General features: G+C 38.5%; 1 protein-coding gene across 3 annotated transcripts in view; it reads left to right on the top strand.

Annotated features, from left to right (window-relative positions):
* Positions 1-21,695, top strand: part of TENM3 (teneurin transmembrane protein 3) — a 465,114-nt gene that overhangs the window by 53,484 nt on the left and 389,935 nt on the right. The window lies entirely within an intron of this gene.

Below are 21,695 nucleotides of genomic sequence, written 5' to 3'. Positions count from 1 at the left end.
CTGGCAAAGCACTGATTGTGGAAAATTTTAGTGCAAAATAGGTTTGCCAACTTTTACTCTTTAAAAAGAACTTATTTTAAAAGAAAGGAGAATTTCTTTCCACAAACGTGATCTAAAATCAATATAATCCATTTGAGCGGGGGAAGGAGAGCACACTAAGGTTCCCGGGAGTTCTTGTTCGTTCTCCCCTTTTGAGTCTCATGTAAGCGTGCATTTTCAGGTTTCCCACRGAAGTTACCACTTTATGAGGCAAAGGTATTCTATGCTGAAATGTATATAGTGAGAGTGTCCCTCGAAGTTTGAGAGGAGAGGAAAAAGAAAAGACTTGCCTGTCACAAATTTACCTGATGTAATTTTTAGAGGTCCATTTCTTTTGATATGGAGACTTGAATCTCATTTCACAGTTAATATATCTTCTGGGTCTATCAGGATAAAATAGACTATTTTAATGATTAGTTACAATTTTAAATTCATAATTTAGCCTTTACATCTGCACTTCTGCATCTGCAGGCTAAAACAACAGTTTACAAAAATCTTAGGATATTACAGGTTTAGTTTTCTGTACGACAACATAGAAAAATGTTCAGAAAAATGACAAATACTAACTTAAAATGTCAGTTAGTGTTAAACTTGAAATATGTCATATTGAAAGCAGTGTTGTTGATATTTTCCAACATTGTGTTGGTTTTCTAATGTTGTTCTTTTAAAGCAGTTAAACTAAAAAAAAAAAATACTACAAATGTGCTTAATTTTCTTATCTGAGTCTTGACAATTTGTGACATTTTAAGAAAACTCCTGCCAATACTACAGTTGATAAAATATAGGTTTAAAATATTTTGCCTGGCAGGAACTGCCCTAGACAACTGTGTGTTAGAATCTTTAGAGGGAAGAAAATTGAACAATGCACAAAGCACATAATTTACCGTAATGCAATGAGAGTTTCCTAAATCATGGGAGTCCTTGATACGTTTTGTCTGGGTCGTGGGGTGAGTGACTGTGTAGCGTTTGAAGAAATCATCATTGCTAATAAGTGTTACTGTAGATTAACAAATGAAAGAGTGCATCGTCCTTCAGAGGCCTCATCCATTCTCATTATAATTCTTTAAACGTTTGTCTGACCTTTTTAAAGGAACCGTACTGAAACTTTATGCTTATAATGTCCTATAAATAAACTGACCAGAACTTGTCTCAAGAAGTTTGCACTCTGATGACAGGAGCGATAATACATCCTTAGCACAAAAATATCAGATGTTGTGTAGCATTTTAGCAAAATGTCCATTTATTTAAGGCTCTTTTTTTTTCTAATGATGTAATACTTATTATGAAACAAATGAGCACTGAGTAGCTTTATGAAAATAAATAGCTTCACAGTTGTCCAGCCAAAATCAAAAGCCAGATTGTAGATAAAAGTTGATATCATTTTTGTTACTGTCTATCTATTCAGAAAGGCTGGGTAGGAAGAGTCATTTTATTTTTAATGAATGATCGTGTGAAAATTTATGAAGCTTAGACATGTCCAGCTAAAGTAAATCAGTATAGCTCCTCTCACCTCAATGGAGACACTGATGACCAAGTGTAGGGCCTRTAGTCATGATAGATCTGTAGTTCATAGGCTTCACTTGAATTAATGCTTTTATTTTTTTTATTTTTTTTGTGTGTGTGTGTGAACAGCTTATGTCTTTCCTGTTAAAAACTGTATTGTTGATTTGAGTAGGTGTTGATGCTCTTAGGCTTGGATGTTCTTTATTTTCCACTAAAAAAAAATCTTGTTATGATAGCGAGCTTGGTAAAGCAGAAAATACTACTTCATATTATTAAATCAGTTATTCTTGGAAAGATATTCTTTATTCATACTACTGAAGTATAAAGTACTCAGTGTCTCCCTACTCCCCTTAAGAGAGACCCTTGATTTCTGCGTCAAAGGGCTGAATGGCGTTGCCTGAACCCACGCGACTGTAACTGAAGAAAGGTTTGATATTCTAAGCAATCAGCCGGTTGAAATTTTGGCCATACGTTGTGAGCACTAATTTATTGCTTTAAGGGAGAGGGAAAAAAAAATCTTTGAAAGCCTTAAGGTGAGGTCAGGAGTTCCTAGGCTGTGGCTGGTTTACTGGCTCTTGGCATGCCAGGAGGCAAAACCCAAATGTTCTTTTGTCATACTGGGACCTGAGAAATACAGGAGCGCTGCAAATGATTGTGTGAGGTAAGACCAAACAAATAGGAATGTCATTGGGAATACCAGAGAGGTTTTAGCTTGTGTTCAGCAGATCAGTCATAGATGTTCAGATGAGTCTCCAAATTTGATTTCCTCTCATATGTAACATGTTAGAATGTTAAGATTTTGGACAAAGGAGTCCTTTAGCATTCCAGTTTTCTTTCCTCTTTTTGAGCTTGATTTTAAAGGGTGTGTGTGTGTGTACACAAGATTACATAGACTGCATCATGGATTGTTTTTACATCTTTTTATATCCTTTTTTACTACTTCTGACAGCAATATACCCAGCATTTGTAGCTGTCTGATTTTCAAAACTAATAATTTGATTTTAGCTATAAATTGCTTGCAGATGATGAATGAGAACACATTTTTGTGGCAGCTGCTACTTGCGTGTTTGTGCGCACGTTGACCGCTCGATGCTGTTGCACCGTGCTGCTTATCAGGTCAGGAATCACAGGAGGGGACCTTCCCGTTGGTGTGACAAGCGCAGAGGCGTGTGGTTTCAGCAGAGGCCAGGGTGTTGTGAGGTGTAGAGCTCCCCCCCGAAACGCGTAGGGTCTGAAGAAATCCCTGGAGAAATCTCGGTGAACCCTGGAAGCGAAAATGCTCAGCACCTTTCCGAAAGTTTTCTGTCACCTGTGTATTACTAGACCATGAGACAGGTCCCACCCTGTAATGAAATATTCATGCGTGTGACCTGTTCTCATTTTTCAGGTACTTCATGCGGTCAATAACAGTAATCAGTCTAAATACATGATAACCCAGAGATACGTGTCTGAATTATTAGATTCCGTAGGAAACTTRAGAGGTATAAATGATAGAAAAGCTGGGGGTTTATTTTTGCTCTTAAGACTGAGGAATATTTTAAAGTAGAGTGAAAAAATGGAATATCAACTCTTGCTTAGCATGAAATAGTTATAATTACATTTAGAAGTGTTTTAAGTGGCTTAAGAATGCAGAGCCATTTGTATTATTCTTTTGATAAAATTAAGCTAATTATGAAATGATACAGGGCTAATRATACAAAATGTTAGCAGTTCTAATGATATGTTTAAGAACAGTGCAGTCATTAAGTTCAGTAAACTGAATATGGACCTMATAAATAAATGCTGAATTATAATACAAAACACACCATGACTAAATTAATTAGTATGTTTAATCTAGTGAATTCCAGCTAGGCTGCATACAATATGGACATGTATTTAATTTCTAAATTTAATATTAGATGCATAAGTCAACTCTCACTTATTCAGTGCAGTGTTAATAAGAAATTTARTATCTTCTAGTGTTTTGTATAAGCATCTGGTTTTTTGTTTGTTTGCTTGCTTGCTTGCTTTTTTGGAACAAGATGTTTTTACACTGTTATGCAGGGGATTGAGGTATTGCCATAAACAAGAGACCAGAGCAGTGATGACCCTCTCTAAGACGTCATGATTTGATCCTGTTCGTGTCAGGAGGTAGAATTCCTCAAGTCCAAAATGACAAAATCATTCCACAAAAATGACATCACTCATTTAGTTTCCTTCAACAACCTTGTATGGAATACTGAGTCATTTGGTGCAAACTCTTATGATAGTTACTCTGTGGTTATTATATCAAATTCTACTTAGCTATGGAGACTTAAAATGGCAGTAGGCTCATACTAGTTTTCCACCTGAAAGCCTTATATTTCAAAGAAAGCAGAAAASAGGACTGTTTTGTTTAATCTTTTTTGTCAATGAGTTCCTCAGTCTCTTATTAAATTAAAAGCATGTTATGTGAGTTACAGGGCAACATTTTGCTTTATCTATATAGATTTTTTTCTTTAGTTTAGCTCCTGATTTAGGTCTGTTTATTTTTTGTATGTAAATATATTTGTTAGTTTTAGTTAAATGAGTAGCTGTAAGTGTTATAATTCATTCACCAACATCATCACTCGCGTGTTACGTTTAAATTTAGGATAAAAACTGGATTTTTTTTCCCTGTGTATTTGTTATTGAGCCTCATTCTGCAAGTCCCAGAATGAATGCACTGTTCAGTTAGTTCCAGGGACGTGAGCGAGACTGTGCAGTGAGCAGGCGTTGTGCCCGTGATCGGTGGAACGTAGGCTTCGGCTCACTGCTTTCAGAGGATGTTCTGTTTAAGATGAGTTCAGTAGCATTGAAATAAYTTCATATCAAGAAAAAACAAGGTAATTACTATATATCCTGGCCATAACCTCTGACTCAGGTCTACCTTTGCATTGTGGTTTTACTGAACAGTGGACTAAAATCATCTGAAGAGCCACTCAGCTTCTATGTAGAGCCTGTGACTCGCCAAGCAGTCTGACTCCACTCTGCTTCTCAGGTTCAAGCCTTTTCCTCAAGGTCGTTGCATTTAAGGCAACGACCCTCCCAACTGCTCCCAGCATTTTGAAAAACCGGGTCCAATGACTGTGGGTTTGCTGGGCCTCTCAGAGTGCTCTGCTCCAAAAGGTGGCATTAGGTGTTAGGCACTAAGTTACACCTCTGCTGCTGTATTCAACAGTGCCCCATAGCTTCCCTGTGCACTGGGACAGTCATCTGTATCACCTGTCTCCTGGAGATCTCCTTACAAATTCCTGASCTGTGCTGACTGCTGGTTTCCCAGACCCTCCGTGGGCACAGTTCTGCATCTGGGGCTCAGCAAGAGGTCTAGGGACCATTCCTGACAAGCGCTTTGCTTGCAGCTGCCTGGTTTGCAGGGTACTACTTATTAGCACAGATGTGGCCCTGCTTGGAGCAAGGGGTTGGATAAGGTAACCTCCAGAAGTCCTTTCTGACTTAGGTTATTCTGTGAAGCCATGCCTGCTGGCTGCGCTCCTGGCAATCATTCTTGGGGATATTTAATTTACTTAATTTACTAGTATGGTTTGCTAATGCTAAATCCATTTTCCACGTTTGCAAGAAAAGCTCAGTTTAGTGGGCTCAGAATTCAAAGCAGAGTTTCTGTTTYAATCGGTTGCAGTAAAGTGTTTGTGTGTGTTTGTGGTTTTTGTTTTTTTTAAGTGACCTATAGTGATAAGTCTTTATCCACCCTACTTCTATTGCAGTTCCTATTAATTTACTGAGAGGATTTATGGCAATGGACAAGCAAACTGAGGGCCATCTGCATGATAAACTCCAAGGTGGTTCGGGGGGGGGGAAAGATATTTTACCTTCAGGAACTTAGCTTTTCTTAATATATGTTAAATATGGTAATCAGCTGAAAACTGGCTTTATAAAAAGCCTGTTTTTCATCTCTTAACTTCAAAAATCTTTGAATCCTTGTTAAAGGAGATAAYACTGCACTAGATGCTTCTCAAAACTAAAACTAGGAAAGAAAAGACAAACTTCATTTAATATATACATCTGCTAATTATTGTACAATGCTAACTTGACGGAATTTAAGTTTGCTTGCTTATGTTAAGTCTTAGATGCCCAATAGAAAGTATTACTTATTATGGACAACAGTATGAAACAGGGGTTAACAGTTTTCTCAGAGTTACTATGAGACTGGCTTAAAGATGACAATTGATGTATAGATCTGAGAATACCTTATSTCTGTATTTTTTCTAAGCAGTTAACAAGTTACATAAATTTATAGACTGGACAGGAGTAACAAGTTACAGTGCTGGGTTTCTTTTGTAACATTGGAGAGGAGTAATAAAAATTGTTCACCAGCTCCCACATTTGAGCTCCTTATGCCAAGCTGAAGAGACTGCGCTTATATGTAATGAACCAAAGCTGCATCAACAGATGATGTAAACATTGATGTCAAAGCACTTACAGTTTATAGATTCAGCTTTAAAGCATTTACTTAACCTGGAAATGAGCAATTAGGTATCTAAACTAGAAAGCCGTGGGCTTTAGTCGCCTGAATGCAAGCAGGTAACTCGGACATGAAGGTGCCTTATGAAGCAGTTTTCCTGTGGCGCCTCAGTTGTGCACATGGCCAACGGAAGCAAATAAACGCAGCGGTCTGCGAGGGAGCTCGCTGCYCGCGGCTGGCACCCGCGGGCTCCCTCGGGAAGGTCTGTAGGGCGCTCACCTGTTCGGCGATGCTCAGAAACTTGGGCGCTTGCGTCAGGAGCRCTGCTTTGGGAGATGCCCAAAATTTACGTTCGGATTAGTGAGCTGAGCTAAATGCGTGGGATTTTGTGCATCACACCTACTACGCGTGCCAAAACTGCGTCAACACGCATCATGGCCCTGTAAAAGCACAGTAGTGTGGATGGTAAGGGCGTTYTTTAATGGGGACTAAAACACTGCTTTCAGCTTTTGCTCTGCTCTTAACACTAGAAGGAATAACTCACACGTTTTTCTTATGTCTTAAAACAAAAACAGTTACAGGAGAAAGACTTCAAAAAGAGAGTTGGCTGTGCAACTTAGGTTTTCCCTCTTTGATTTGCTTTTTTTTCCACAGTTGTTGTTGCGACAGAACACGCTTGGGACTAGGCTAAGCAAGAGAAACCGTAAAGGGGAGAGAGAGAATGCAAATACACAACTATTTTTTGCAATAGCTCCGTGTGTGTCTGCATGCAGTAGGGCTGCGTGTTTCTTTTCCTATGTGTCTTTCATAGGAGGAAAAAGCAGCGATGCTGAGCTCCCCTTGCTCTGTGATTGAACGGCAGTCGCTCTCCTGGAGCTCAGTCAGCGGCAGCCCAAATGCAGCAGCAATCAGCCGTTGTTTACAGAGGACACGTCTGTGTTCTGTAGACCAGGCATTTCCGTATTCTTCTCTAAGGTTGTTTTCTTTCAACACATGTGCTGGGTATAGTGTCAGTGCTCATGCTGCTGTTTCGTGTGTCTCAGTTTTCAAGGAAAGAGTAACCCGGAGTTGACAGTTTTGCCTGAGAGACAAGCTGGCCGAGGACAGCGTCTCATCACGCGGCTTTCCCCAAAGTCCTCGCTGCTCCTTTCGAGCYGGGCTTCGGTGTGGCAGAGGAAGGAGGTGCGACTGTTCATGCAGCTTTTTCCCCTGCCTACTTACATCTGTTTTCAGACATGGATGTACGTGAGGGTTATGGGATTTTTCCCACTTTAACCCTACCCTTTAGTAGCAGCGGATGTGACAGCAGGTAATTGTGCGTCGCGCGAGGGGCTCGTGGGCATGCGTTACGCAGCCGTGCCTGTTCCGAGACGCCGCAGTTTGGCTCCTGCTTTGGCCTGGAGAAGGTCACGCTCGCTTCGCGGTGGGTTACCACAGTGGCGCTCGTATTCTTCCTGCTGGAGTCGTTCCGTTTCCCATGGAGAACGTGCAGGCTGTTTGGATCAGGAGAGGGCAAAGGGAGGGGACGCATCTTTATAACCCGATGCTTAGGGCGTGCATTTGAGACGGGTAAAATTTGTAGCTTCCTTTAATCTGCCAGAAGTGTCCTTTCCCGGCTACTGGTGTGGTGCTGACAGAAGCACTGGCATGGCTTTGGGGTGAGCCAGGACTTCTGTCTGAAAGATTCCCCCCCCCCCCCCCCATACACACACAAATAATTTTTTCTTTTCTTTTTGATTTGTTTCTTGTGGCTTATTTTCCAAACTCTTTGGTGCCACAGTACAGTTGCTAGTGCTGGCACAGAAGAAGGCACCAGTAGCCAAGGGTAGCAAGAGGGCTGGGAGTGAACATTTTAAAGGGATTATATGGGGTTAAAGTGACTATATATATTGCAAATATATTTAAAAGATGTGCAGAATAGGTGCCCTTTCTGGATGTAAGGRATGTTAAACTTGATCTTGGGCCTGGGAAGTGGCCGAGTGTGTGCATCACCTTTTGGATCTGGCTGTTGTCTTTCTGTCTGGAGGAATGGCTGTCAGTCTGAGCCGTGCTTTGGATCYTCATCCTGGCTCGCAAAGGGCTGGCTTTGTATGTGCAAAGGGAGGAAATTTAAAACAAAAATGGTGTGCAAAGTAAATYATTTTAAGAAGAAATATGATTTGATTTTTCAAAAATGTATTTCTCATGGGGGCAGTGGCAGCACATTTCTAACGTAATGCCACGCGTTATTCTTGTGCACACACGTATCCTGGGCTTGGTCTTAAAATTGTAGCAGGATTCTGAGCACGCCTGGGCTTCCCTTGCCACAGGAGGAGCAGAGCGACTGCTGCCGTTACGGCTTAAAACACAATTGTCTTTACAAACCTTTTTCTGTAGTTCGTGAATAAAAGTTACCAGCGGAGTTTATTAGGTGTGATAAAACCTATGCAATTTACCCATGTTTTACGGACCTGAATGTTGAGGCAGTGGAGGAAGATTTGCTCATAGCACCACAGGAACTGAGAATAGAGCCCTTGTATAACCTGACACCTAATTAGGCTATATAGAAAATAATTCATATTATTCATAAATARTAATTATATTCTTATTTTTTGCCTTGCCTGTAACTTTGACTTGATGCATTAACTTGTCTCACAGTTTTCTGAAAGCCATCACAAATATCTTGTGAAGAATGAAAATAATGTGTCGGGCTATGCTTTTTAGCTGTATATTCTTAAATATAGSCATGCTTTAACATTGAAGACTTCTTTTTGAGGTCTTCTGCCTTCATTTGGTTTCAAAATGACCACTGCTGTGCCTTCCTAATTCTAATATGATTAAATTTCTTTGCAGACTTTTGCTGGGTATATTGGAAGAAAAGAGRTGATGGCTAGCCATATTATTAATGCATTTTAAGGTGATAGTATCAGCAAATCTCACATTTTAATATTATGAATGTATTGCTGCTGCCRTCAGTGAAAGTCAATATTTTTGAATGCACATATGTATATGAAGACTGCATAAATATGAGCTCAGATAAGTAGTTTCAAAAGTGTTCCTGGGAAGGTGCATGGTGCACCTYCTACATGTAAATTTATTGATAAGGACATTGCTTTTCTTAGTTACATCTTATCCATAAAACTATGGAACAAAGATTTTTAAAAAAATCATTGTAGTAAAGTGAACCTAAGAACTGTTCTGTAACCAGTCACTGACTGAGAACRTCCTTTAATTTGGATAATAGAAGTATGTTGCTTCGGTGTTAAGGAACTGTAATTAAATAGTTGGCTCTGCAGATTTGAAAGGTCACAGTTAAAATAAGCATCAAATCAGTTTCCCTTTGCTCCACCAGCATTACTGAAATKTATAATAACAAATATGTGAACATATTTCTACATATTTTTCTTCTAGCGCAAACTATAAAATATGATTTTAATATTAAAACATTATTTTAAAAGAATTGCTGATTTGCTTTGTTTCACAAAATGACTTTGTTAGTAATTGAAACTTGAGAAAAGTTTGTTGTCTCATAAATGCCGTGGTTATCAAGGAAAGGTGTTATCAGAAATTAAAGACATGGACAATATTTCAAGCTTAAGCATGTTTCTCTGTAAGGGAGAAGTCAAAAGAAAAAACAGTTTTGAACAGTGTGTTCCATCCATGAACCGATGTAGGCTACTTATTTAAAAGGAGAATAAAACTGTCTAATAAAACAACAGTAATGACACTGATATTTCTCTCCTAATTGTCTTGTGAACCAAGGCAGAACGTGTATTGTGCTGGCCTGGGTAGGTATTGTTGTAGCCTGGAAATGTTTTTATCCTCTTACAAGTTTTCTCAGACTGGCCGAGCTGCAGCTGGTGCTGGAGGCTYGATAGAGGCTGCTGAGCACCATGTTGGCTGCAGATCTAGCGTAATTGAAAGCTGCGGGGTAGTTCTAGTTCTCATTTGCAGCATTGCCCCTCCAAACCAGCAAAGTAGCACGTGCCATACTTAGTCTTCAAGTCCTTAGCCTGCATTTGGCATCTCCCCTTCTGGCTCTCTGTTTGTGTGCAGAGGCTGGGGACCCAGGACATCCTCACCAGAAGAGGTTGCTGTTCCACGGGAGARTCATCTTTCGGGCAGTCCTCATCAGATGATGCTTTAAAAGTTCTCAGGAAACGACAAGGGTGAGAAAGGTGTACTCATTTAGTCTCCAAAGTTTCCTGTGCTTTTTAAAGCTATAGACTGATTGTTTTAATGGAGGGGATGTTTGCTGCATCACCATTCCTCTGATTTTTAGTTATGTAAAGTCCTTGGAGCGACTTCACATTTGCTTGAGAAGTAAAGTTGAGAGAAGTAGGGTTTTTAGGCTGTCTTTAAGAAGAGAATCATCTCCCTGTGGTGAACTGTGAGTTACAAATTGCAGCTTTGCGTATTGCTTTGGTCCATGGATCACTGTTCAGAGGGCATTGGAATACGTTGTCCTTTAGAAAACAGCCAGAAGAATCAAATGTCAGTTTTAAGAAATATCCTTTTTCTGTCTTCTATTATCAGCTGATAATTAATGATTTTCAGCAAATGTCTGAAGTATTTCTGTGATCTATTTGTAAGAACTGCAGATGACTGGATTGTTTGAGGGCTCTTTCGACTTAAATTTTGTAGACTACTTTGGCCCAGCATCAGTTTGTGGTTTAAGTCCTTATTCTTTTCTCTATCTCTTGAGTATCAGTAGTTTATTGCTTTTTCGTTTCTGCATGTGCTTTTTCTTTTGAAGTGATGTACGGAACGTCTGCCTGACTGTACTGGTTTTCTATGGTTAGCATCGCTAAAGTGTTTAATATGTTTCTGAAAAATACATGATGCGTTGTGATCCTTTTTAGCTATTATAGTTGTTATTTATTGTTTTGGAGTTTGAAGCACTTTGAGCAGTGTTGTGTTGTGCACAGTGAGCTTTTGTAGCAGGCGTATTTTACTGTTATTGCATGATTAGGCGCATTCAGGGTTGAGCTAAAAGTTTGATCAGTTGGAATGGGGTTAATAAATGGAAGGGCCATAGAGATGTCTTACAGCTGTGGCACTGCTTAAATTAAATTAAACTAGATGGGTTTTCAGACCTTGCCAAATTCAATGGCCAGATGATTGTAGCTGCTGAAATCCATGTGAACCGTAACATCCGTGTGAATCCAGTCTCCACGATTTTAATGAAACAGAAGAATTTCCTTCCAGGACGAGGAATCAAGGTGTTGACTTCTCTAGCAACTGAAAAGTCTGGACATGAGAGCATCTGCCAACTTAAGTTGATATTGCGCACATATGCAAGTATTTGATTGTCAGTGTAGGATACTGSGTCCTTCTTAAGCAATAAGGACATCTTTAGTTAAGCCATCTCGTATGAAGGTAGACATATGTCTGTGAGGTCTGTGTCAGACTAACAAGCATGTTTTAAGTAATATGTCTTCAGAAGCTGACCTAGTCTGAACAGCCGTGGCAGCGTGACCTTGCAAGTGTACATCTGCTCTAACTTTGATTCGGGGTCATTTTATATGCTGTTTTCTTTGTAAATCAGGCTGTGTGTGCCTTCTGCAGAGCACACAATTTTGCTTCAAGATATTTTATGTAAACCTTGGCTTTTACCTTAGATTTGCAGAAATATTGAAGCTCAGAGCAAAATTATCGTTTATGTTTTAAATAATGGCTATAAGAAATAGGGTAGTGTTAGATCAGAAAAGAAAAAAAAAATGCTCATCTTAAATCACCAGCTAATTACTCTTTTCAGAATGTTATATTTCTAGTTATTTCTCTAGCATGCAAGCAATTATATGAGCACATAAACAGTTACCAGGAAAGCTAGCAATTGTATAGATACCTGTTCTACTACTTTGCTCTCCTGGCTTTTCCTCCAAATTCTTAGTGTATGTTATGGATGGAGTGTGATATGGTAGCTGTGCAAAAGAGCCAACATCTCAAATATTAAGTTCAGACAAATTAATTTCTTATYATGATTATACTTTATGTGGTATTTTGCCGCAGGACAGCCTTCTCCCAATGGCAGGGCAGTGAACAGCTTGGATCTGTGGGAAAGTGGTGGTGAAATAGATTGAGCAGTCTGTTCATGCTGATGTTCGTTTCGATGCCCCAGAATATTGCTTTCAATGTCTTTGCTGCTAGAGCAAACCCTAAATTGATGGGACAAAGGGAACAGTGTGGATCCTCGTGTGTTGCAGGGGGGAAAATAAAATCTTCGGTCTCATTTAGATGTGGAGTGGAGGTAGATTGGTAGTGTTTGTGCAGCTTGAAGGAAGGAAAGGTGACATTGTTATTCCTTTCTATTGTGCAGCCCAGGAAAGGGGTTGTTCGGTGGAGGCAGAGGAAAATGAGAGCTTTTCTTGCAAAAGCCAAAACTGAACTGAAAAAATACAGAAAATATGGAAGACATGAAAGTCTAATGATCATGAAAAAAGTACGCTGAATTTAAAATGTACCACGGGAAATACTTAAGACAAAAAATGCTGTGCAACTGCAGGGAGAAAATATCTCTTCTGCTACTAAGACCAATGAGCACTCCATGTGATCTGCTGCAATGCTGAACTCTCTAGGGCAGCCCTAATTTATCATCTAATTTTTGCAAGAGTTCACAAAATTCCCAGCAAGATAACAGGCATCATGTTGCTCATGTGCAGTTTTTCTTCTGCTTCCCATTTTTCAACAGTGATGGGGCCTAACCCTGCTCCCACTCTAGTTGCAGAGAAGGTTCCTGTTGATGTGGACAACTTGGGATTGAGCAGCTTCTAATAAGGAGCTGCTTCTTGCCAAAGGTAGGCAACAATGTAGTAACATTACTTAGTGTTTTCTTCTACTTAATGTGAAAATGCCATGAAATGGAGTGAGGAATGTGGCTTTGAGACCATACTATACCTAAGTGTAGTGTGTATATAGAATGCTACAGCTCTATTAATTTCTTTAACTGATCTAAGATTGTAGTTTTACAAAGATGTTTAATTCCATTCTGTTCATATTCAAAGTCTGCATTCTCGCTCCCTCAGTGTCACTTGAACGTAAGTAAGTCTCTGTCCTGGCCAAGTGGAATGATTACCTCATTCTGTTGCAGTATCTGACTTTGATTTACTCTAATTATATGTCATTTATGTAAATGTTTCCTTTTTAAGCACACACAGAACAGAACATAAAAGATCTTTGTTTTTTCAAGAGTTTACGTTGTGGAACTGCATGCTATCATAAAATTACTGAACGAGATTTTTCTATATCCGCTTACCCTTTAATATATCGCTTGTATAAATCATGTTATGTTGAAAAAATATTTGTATGTCTTAAATCCACCCCTCCCCTAGTACCTTTCCAAGGGGAAAGCCAGATGCTGCATCTTTCACCTTTCTGTTTATCAATGAACTCATGAGATATCTCTATCGTAGTGATAGTCTCTGATGTATCTCACACTATGTCCTGCTAACAGAGCAGGTTTGTGCCACTGGGGGTTAAGGATATTTAATCCTGTAACGCTGACATATACAACACATAGGCATGTCAGCTACAGCTGTTTCCAAACATCAGTAACAAAATTATAGATGGTTTTGAAGCTTCTGTGGTGGAAATGAATACATTTGAGGATTCAACTTGCTGACGGTGTTTATGTAATTGAATCTCACCATCTGGAAGAAAGTAAACATTTTTTAGGAAATTAAAGTTAAGGTAGGAAGCCCCTTGTGGTTTCTGGCTGCTGCAAATAACTCAAGTTTAAGTTGATGAAAATCTTCARCAGGCAGGGGATTGTGGTTATATTTAAAGATAGTTATACAAGTGCATTGATGCATAAAATTGTTTCTGAATATCTGCTTTATTAGCTTCTCTGCTTATTCAATAGTTAGAGGAAATGGTAACTTCAGTGTCATCAAATGGTATTACTGCCTTTCTCCTGCTCAAACAAAACCAGCATGTTTTCCAGTGGAATGTGATAATACGTAGGGAGCATGTGCACACAGAGTACGTATGATTAACTGGAACAGTATAAATGATTGCTTTTCTTCCTTTCTCTTTTTAGTCATCTTTTCTTCAAATTCCTCCTTGTTTTTTCATTCTGAATGATGCTTTGCTTCTCAAATATCTACTCTTTTATTTGCCTACTTTTATTCTTGCCTGAGATCATTATTTCTTGCTACATTTTCAGCTAGTTTTCTAAGAAAATGCAATTTGCACAATCCTACTTTACATGCATTAGGCCCACTGTAATAATTTTGAACCTGTTAGCCGTTTTCAAACAAATTTGAAAGCTGGAGAAAGACATCAAAGCTTCTGTGTTCCTAAAATGTTTGAAACTAGTTGGCTGGTCAGAGAGAAGGCCCCCATTGACAGAAGGGTTGTAGCATGAGCAATGTGTAGAAAGGAGAAAAAATATCCATAGCAAACCAGGATTAATTACTGTGCTACTCATAAAATTGCTTAACGCTCACCGCTAACAGAATGTGCTCCATTCTCCCAGTTTCCTAATGTGTCATTTAACACAACGGGTTTTTGGTGGGGGTGAGGGGAAGAGAAGGTAGCAGCAGCAAGAAGTGGCTTTTCCTAATTGGCATGGCCTAAAACATCTGCAAGGCATTTTTTAGTAGGAAGCTGGGCTTAGAGGTGCGGGATTTGAAGGAATGGACGATTTCAGCCATTTTACACGTGAGAATTATGTGGCTGGTAGGAGTGATTGGAGACAGAACTGAAACGGAGAATATGAGTCTAAGGAGCCTTCCAGGTTTTGAACACTTTTGGTTGCCTTTATTACTGTGTAGGCTATTTACTATTTTCTGTTCCTTAATGAAATCTTAAATTTTCACCAAAATTATATTTAAGAAATATTCCATTTTTTTTCAATATTTCTATTACAAAATTTCTAGGATTTTGTGGTGAGATAAACAAGCACACAAGCCAATGCTGGTATGGTAACCTTTCCTGAAGGGAGAGGGGCAGAAAAATATCAGATGTAAACTCAGCATAAATAATTTGGTAATAGTAAGTGGGAGCACTTCCTTTTGATAATCTGTAGAGGGATAGTAAAATCAAAAGAAGACTATAGGCTCTTCCTGCTTAATTTTAATGTTTGCTGATCCCAGCTAGTTCTTTCAACCTCGATTTTTCTCTGCTATTTGAGGTCATTCTTGAACTTCCTTCTTGATATTTAAATCCTCTTGCTTTTCTCTCTTCTCCTGGATGTATTGATTTATTTACTTAGGCTTGTAGAAGCATGCTAGTATTCTGCTAAAATTAAAAATGCCATTTCTATATAAGGTGGGCAAGTTTTGGAATTTTAAACTAAAATATCTAACTTTATAGTCAATGGAAGTTCCGTGTCTGCATCTTAGATCTGAATAGGCATTTTAAAAAGATCTACCTCTAAGCCATTATAATGGAACTTAAGCTCCTAAGTTGCTTATCTGCTTTTGAATTTAAACCTGATCCATGTTTAAAAAAAGAAAAATGCAATGAAGATGTACATGAAAATGAAATAGGATGTAAATGGGGAATTTCTAATTTAGATTTGTTTCTTAGCAGTATAAGAAACCATTGTAAGGATATTGATCTGAATTTTTTTTATCATCTTGCATATGAACAAGTTATAAAGTCATCTAGTTGGTGTCCAAATCTTGCCACACTGCAGCTTTGTCTGACCCAGACATCTTGCTTGAAATAAATACACAGACTGATAAGTTCCTAAGCGTTTAGAGCTGTGTCCTGTGTTAAGCAAAGAGTATGTTTTATTTTCATGTAATAAAATTTAATTAGTTGCAAGTCAGGTTTTGCTTTAGTTGTAATTAGTTTAGCATATAATTTTGGGGTCTAATAGCAATCTGAAATCTGCAAGCATCTTGATCTTATTCCAAGTTAAAAAAAAAGAAAAAAAAAAATCAACACCTCTCATAGATGTATTCAATCAGTAGCTCTAACAGAATCTTGTTAGTCAGCCATATTATGGACTGTTTAAATCTTTAAGTGGCTGAAGCAATGTTTCTTTTGAGCTTGTTTCTGTATCAAAAAGATGTAGAAAAATGTTATATGTCGGACTTTTTTCTATCAGATTAGGAAAAAAACAGTAACAGTTTTCTTGGAGAGCTTGTAGAATTTGCTGTTTGACTTTACACTTTTGTCACATTCTTATCCCTTTCACAGAATATAACTGGAAAATGTGGAGTTACGGGGTGGAGGGAAGGTGACGGAAATAACCCTTCAGTTTTAACCGATAGATTTACCCACAAATACTGTTGCCGGTTAAAAGGTGATCCAACGCTCGCGGCCGGGTAGGACGCGCGCCTGAAAGGTCCGGTCTCTCTCCTGCGTCTCGCGGCTGGCCGGCAGCCCCGGGGACGCCGCTGTGCCGAAGCCTCTGCGGGCAGCTCTGGCCCGGGCGTTGGGCGCTGCGGCCGGCGGCGTGGGCGCCCGAGCCTGGCCCCGCGTCCCTGGCCCGACCCGGTAACGCGCGGCAGAGCTCCTGTTCTTGCTTCTGCTCCAGCCCAGCTTGGGTTTTGCAGTTACCACAACGAGCAGTGGTTTCAAATACTACTTGCCAGTGTTTTTTTTTTTTTCCTCTCTGTTTAAATTTCTTCTCTGTTGTAACRTTAAGATGCTCTTATTTGCTCCATAAAGAGGCTCGTTTTGCTCTCTGCTGATCATTCCCTCTGTAGCCTGTCAGTCAGGTAAATATGACTAATCAGAGCACATAAAATGGCAGATTTTAAAGGTCTGGAATAAATGAACAKTAAGCAGTCTAGTATTTGAGGGGTTTTGCTCCTTGGAAGCTCAGTGATCTGATTAGGAGGGAAGAAAGACTTTATGACTAGGAAAGATGTCTGAATATTGGCATTTAAAAAAGAGTATGTGCTTTGGGACATAAGAATCTCCTTGTATTTGGGGAACAGCATTTTCCGTTCTTATTCTGCTTTTGCAACTGCCTACTTTACAACATTAAAATATAATTAGATATTTATATTAAATTTAGCAGATAGACCATGTAAGTTAACTTGTCATTCACCTTTTTGGGCTCTCTTTTCAGGAGAATGGGTAATACATACTTCTTAAATCTGTTTTTTGTAGAGAAATTGGATTGATACTACTAAGCACATTAAGGATCTCAAACACCAGAAAAATAGTATATTTAGAGTGTATTACATGTGTAATTGTGCGTATGTATATAACTATATATTCATATATTATATGTAATTATATAACTATTATGCATATATATTTATATGCAACTACATATATACACAATTAAAAAAGCTTAAAATAGTGTGTAGATGCTTTAAAATGATTTGTGTGGGTATGCCTGCTTGTTAAATTGTACCTAAGGCCTTGGTGAAATACTATTTAAAGCTCTAATAAAAATCATTGTAAATTTAGTGCTAATCTCTGGAATAGTAGAGCAGTAAGAAAATAGATTTTTGGGGGGTATTTTCCCTTTTCAAATGAACCTAACCAATAATTTTAGTTGTCAAAACAAATGGGAAAACAATCATGCTTGTTTTTTCGTGTGTGCTTGTATATTTGTGTGTGACTTCAGTAGCTAGCATATTTTTTCAAAGCTACTTTAAACTTGAATTTAAAAAGGCACTCTTCTGGAATCACTGAGTTGAACTTCATTTGCAACCCAAATATAATAATAAAAACAAAGGCTAATGTATTCTTGTTATCRTTCAAGATAATTGTAGTGAGAACATGGATGTGGCTCAAAGCATCCAGCTACTTCAGAGCAAAAGCTAGTCTAAGTTTAAGTAAACACTTGGAATTTTTTTTGTCCTTAACTTGAAGGGAGTCTGAAAGAATTGCTTCAGTTCAATGTGACAAATTAGTATAAATTCCCTTTYGAAATAAATAAAAGGAAGGTTTTTATTGTTTTTTTTTTCTTCTGCTTTACCCAAACATATAAATATTGTCTTTAGTACTAAATGGTTTCAGAAGATCAAAGTCGCCGATCATTGGAGTCTCTGTGCAGTTTTCTAGGCCACAGTTACTGAGYTGAGATGTTTWAAAAAAAAAAAAAAATCTAGAATAGCAAAAAATGTTCTCATCTCATGAACCTGAATTTTGACTGGATGCTTGGAATTATGAGAAGGCAAATTTGAAGTACTTCCTCTTCAGTCCTAAACCTTTTTAGAGGGCTTTGCAGATGAATATGGTACCGCTTATAGCTTATTGTTTTAGATCTCCATAGAAAATTAATCTGGGATTTCTCTCATGGAATAGATAGTGGCAGAAACTTCATTTTGGACTCACTATGATTATGGCTTTTTTTTTTTTTGGGGGGGGGGGCAGAACTTCAGAGGTGTAAAGCATCACCATATACTTGACAGTCCAGACAAGAAATGGTTAAATACCTATTTCAAAGAATCAGAATATCACTAGCTTCATTATTATTGGTGTAGCAGAGAGTAGAACTGTTGAAAATAAAAGCAGTGTTTTGCTGGATGTAGTGCAGAAAAGCTCATGAGAAAAATGACAGAAGAAAAATATTTTTCATTTTTTTTAGAAAACATCTCCAGAACAAAGATCTAATGATTCTCTTTTTTCTCACTCCATCCTTTGAGGCTGCACAGGATTTCAGTCCTAATATCTGATTAGTTACTGGACAAGATGTCTTCAGGTTGGCTTTTATGGGCCCATATTGGGTAAGCAGTCTAGAAACTTCCTACTTGGCMGCTTGTTTAGCTGCAGAGTTTTGTTCTGACAGGTTACTTGTATTTGTGCTGATCCTTTCATGGTGTCACAAGCTGGACATTCCATGGACTAAAAATCTAAATGGTATTAAGAAAATGTAGGAGTATGTTAAGTTCTGGGGACTTACAGAGAAGTAGGTGAACTTCTCAAGAACAAAGAACAGGCAAGTCAAAAGACCATGGTTAAGTGCCTAGCTRGAAGGTGGATTGGGCACCAGGTGGCACCCTTTTCCCATAACAAGGTGATAGTTGGTGGATGGCAAATGCATCAGGAAGTTCTGATAGGCCTCTGAAAGTTTCATATCATTGACATCAACATCTTCTCACTTGTCCTTTGTTTGCTTTTGGGGTTGTTTGTTTGTGGGCTTTGGGGGGTTTTCTTGGCTTGCCAGCTTTTCAGGAGGCAACAGGTGAGGTGATGGTTGGGAAGCCGCTTGACTGTTGGTTGGCCAGTTGRTCAGGAGCTAAGGTGTGTCTGGCCACTTCCCCTAAGCTGCTAGAGAAGCGAGCCAAATTGGCTGCACCTGGTACCCCCAAATGAAGTGTGAGAAGGAGGTATAAGGGCAAAGGGAGAAGAAAAGTAAAATGACTGGGAATTTTTAAGAGTTAGGAAGGGATCAAGAAAGGGGCAAAACCTGAAGATCTGTGCTATAGAAGRGAAGAATCATGGAGAAGTGTATAGATAAAGAGGCTATAAAAGAAGCGTGAGGGGAAGAAAATAATGGAAAAGAAGAAACAGCAGATGTTCTGTTTGTGCCTGCTTTCTTCAGGAATTTCAAGAAAAACTCCTAAAAAGATTGTGAAGAGAATAAATGCACATAAAAGGAGAAAGAATCCACAAGAGAAAATTCTAATTTCATCTAATTCTTCAGGTATTTTTCAATACTTGTTTCTTATTCCCTAGTAGAAAACAGGGGAGCAGAATGTGCCTYTGTCTGGAGGGAAGGTAGTTTCTGGAGAATCTCCTTTAGGCTCGGTTGGGGAAGGCAGAGGGATAATTGAACAAGTGTGTTGGACAGGTGAATGTATTGATGTTTTATCAGCTATCCAGTCTAACAAAGCCCTGTTTGTTAATGGTTATATAGCAGTAGCTTTTACAATGAATATCTGAGTTTATATGTGCTTCAGAYTTGCATCTCTAGAATTCTGATGACACAGCTGCTTTAAGATTTTCTTTCTGGAAAGGCTTAATGAAGTCAAGGTAGATATTTAAGACACCAAGGGAAAAATGCATACTGAACCTATAGGTAAAAGCATTTCACTTTTTTTTTTTTTTTTCCCCTCCTTGAGTAGAATACTTCTTGCTAAATTCTCAATTATGCAATATGCCTTGCTTTGAAAAGTATTTTGTGTCTTTAAGATAGCTATCAGATGCAACAATATACTTTTATAAAATCAAACTTGTTCAAGGCTACTGAACTAGCAGTTTAAGACAGCCTTCAATTTAGCTAAACTTAATTTAAGGCTGCATTTGCAGRCCCTCCCTTCCCCCTTCCCTTTGCATATTCCCTCAGTGGTCTTTCAAAAGCCAGGTGTCTGGGATTGTCTCCAGCCTACTCTAAAAGCACCCCAGGCCTTGGATTAATACATGAGAGCTGCCTTTTATTTAAGTCTGCCCATTTACATAATGCCTGTTCATTCAGACGCACTTGGAATGTACAGCCAAGTTGAACCCAAAACCTTAGCTGGTCAGCRGTGCCTGGTCCTGGGTGGGTTTTTTTGTTTTGTTTTGTTGTTTTCTTTTCCCCCACTGAATTTAACTTAAAATGCCACACCTGTTCACAATAGAAGCTAAACAATATTGCAAAGGCATTTCTCAATTTCTGATTCACGTATGTTTGAGTGTGTATATATATTTTTTTAATGTCTAAGACTTCTATGTGAAAGAAYTGAAGAAAGAGCTATATGTAAAAATGTGCTTCTACTTCAAAGTGTATGAATATAGATCTAATATCAGGGTGAAAATTTCAGCATGTACATATGTGACATGACGGCTCACTGCTAATATCAAAAATACTTGCTATAATACATGGAGCTGATCTACCTATCTCACATGAATGTAGCCTTGTGATAAGAAATTTTCATTCTGAAAGCAGTATTTCCATGAAATGAAGCACTTTTTATTGGAGAGARTCTCACTTTCTAAATGCCATTCTGAATTATGTGCTAGACTACTGGTATCTCAAGAAATCAGACTTTGTTCTGCTCTGTTACAGGCATATTGAATTTCAGGGCTTCCCCCCCACACACACACACCCCTTGCCTTTTCTGGTATCCTAACATCTGTATACATTCCTTTGCTTTTTAGTACTGAGATGAAAGTCTGTCTTGATATTTTTAGTAGGTTACAGGGACCCTACTTAAGGAGTGCAGAAAATAACAGGAACTGCTCTGTTTGCTCCAAATGTTCACCCTGCTGAATTTGCAGGCGGATGGCATTAGGTAGTGAGGTTTCTGTGCAGAGATGATATCTAGGGTCTCTTGCCTGGTTAGCACTTGAGCAGCGAGTAAACAAAGTGTGTACTCTTATCAAAATACAAATGATCAGGTAAATGTAGCTAAATTCTAGAATTTATGTTACTTGGTGGCAGGCTTTCTTGTCACAAGTTGTTTTGAATGATACACCTTTAGGACATTATTTTAGCAATATTTTTGTCTCTTTAGTGTGAAAGCGTAAGTGTTTCGATAGCCAGTTGATTCCAAAACTTAGGTATAGCATTGGCACTTGCATAATAATATAGGACTGCTTGATTTCCCTAATGAGTAAATAGTRGTTTCCTGTACTTCAGGACAGCACTTCATACTTCCTCTGTATGTAATTCACATCTTTATGAAATAGTTCTTTAAACTGGAGTACTATATTTATGAATTGTTGATACGAAATTTCTCTTGCTCTTAGCCTACCATGTTATAGTCTAGTGCTTTAGTGACTTAAAATGATAGTAATTGTGTTTTACTAAGATTTCTTCACTATCTTGTTGACAGTGTATTATCTAAATCAGGAAAATTTATAGTTTTATAAATATTTCCACACTGTCACATGCAGAAACTTTAATTAGGATTTT

Source organism: Rhea americana, unplaced genomic scaffold, assembly GCF_003343005.1.
Source record: "Rhea americana isolate MKP2758 unplaced genomic scaffold, rheAme1 scaffold_34, whole genome shotgun sequence".
Lineage (NCBI taxonomy): Eukaryota > Metazoa > Chordata > Aves > Rheiformes > Rheidae > Rhea > Rhea americana.
Note: the sequence above shows the minus strand (reverse complement) of the source record. Positions and strands in the feature narration are given on the sequence as shown.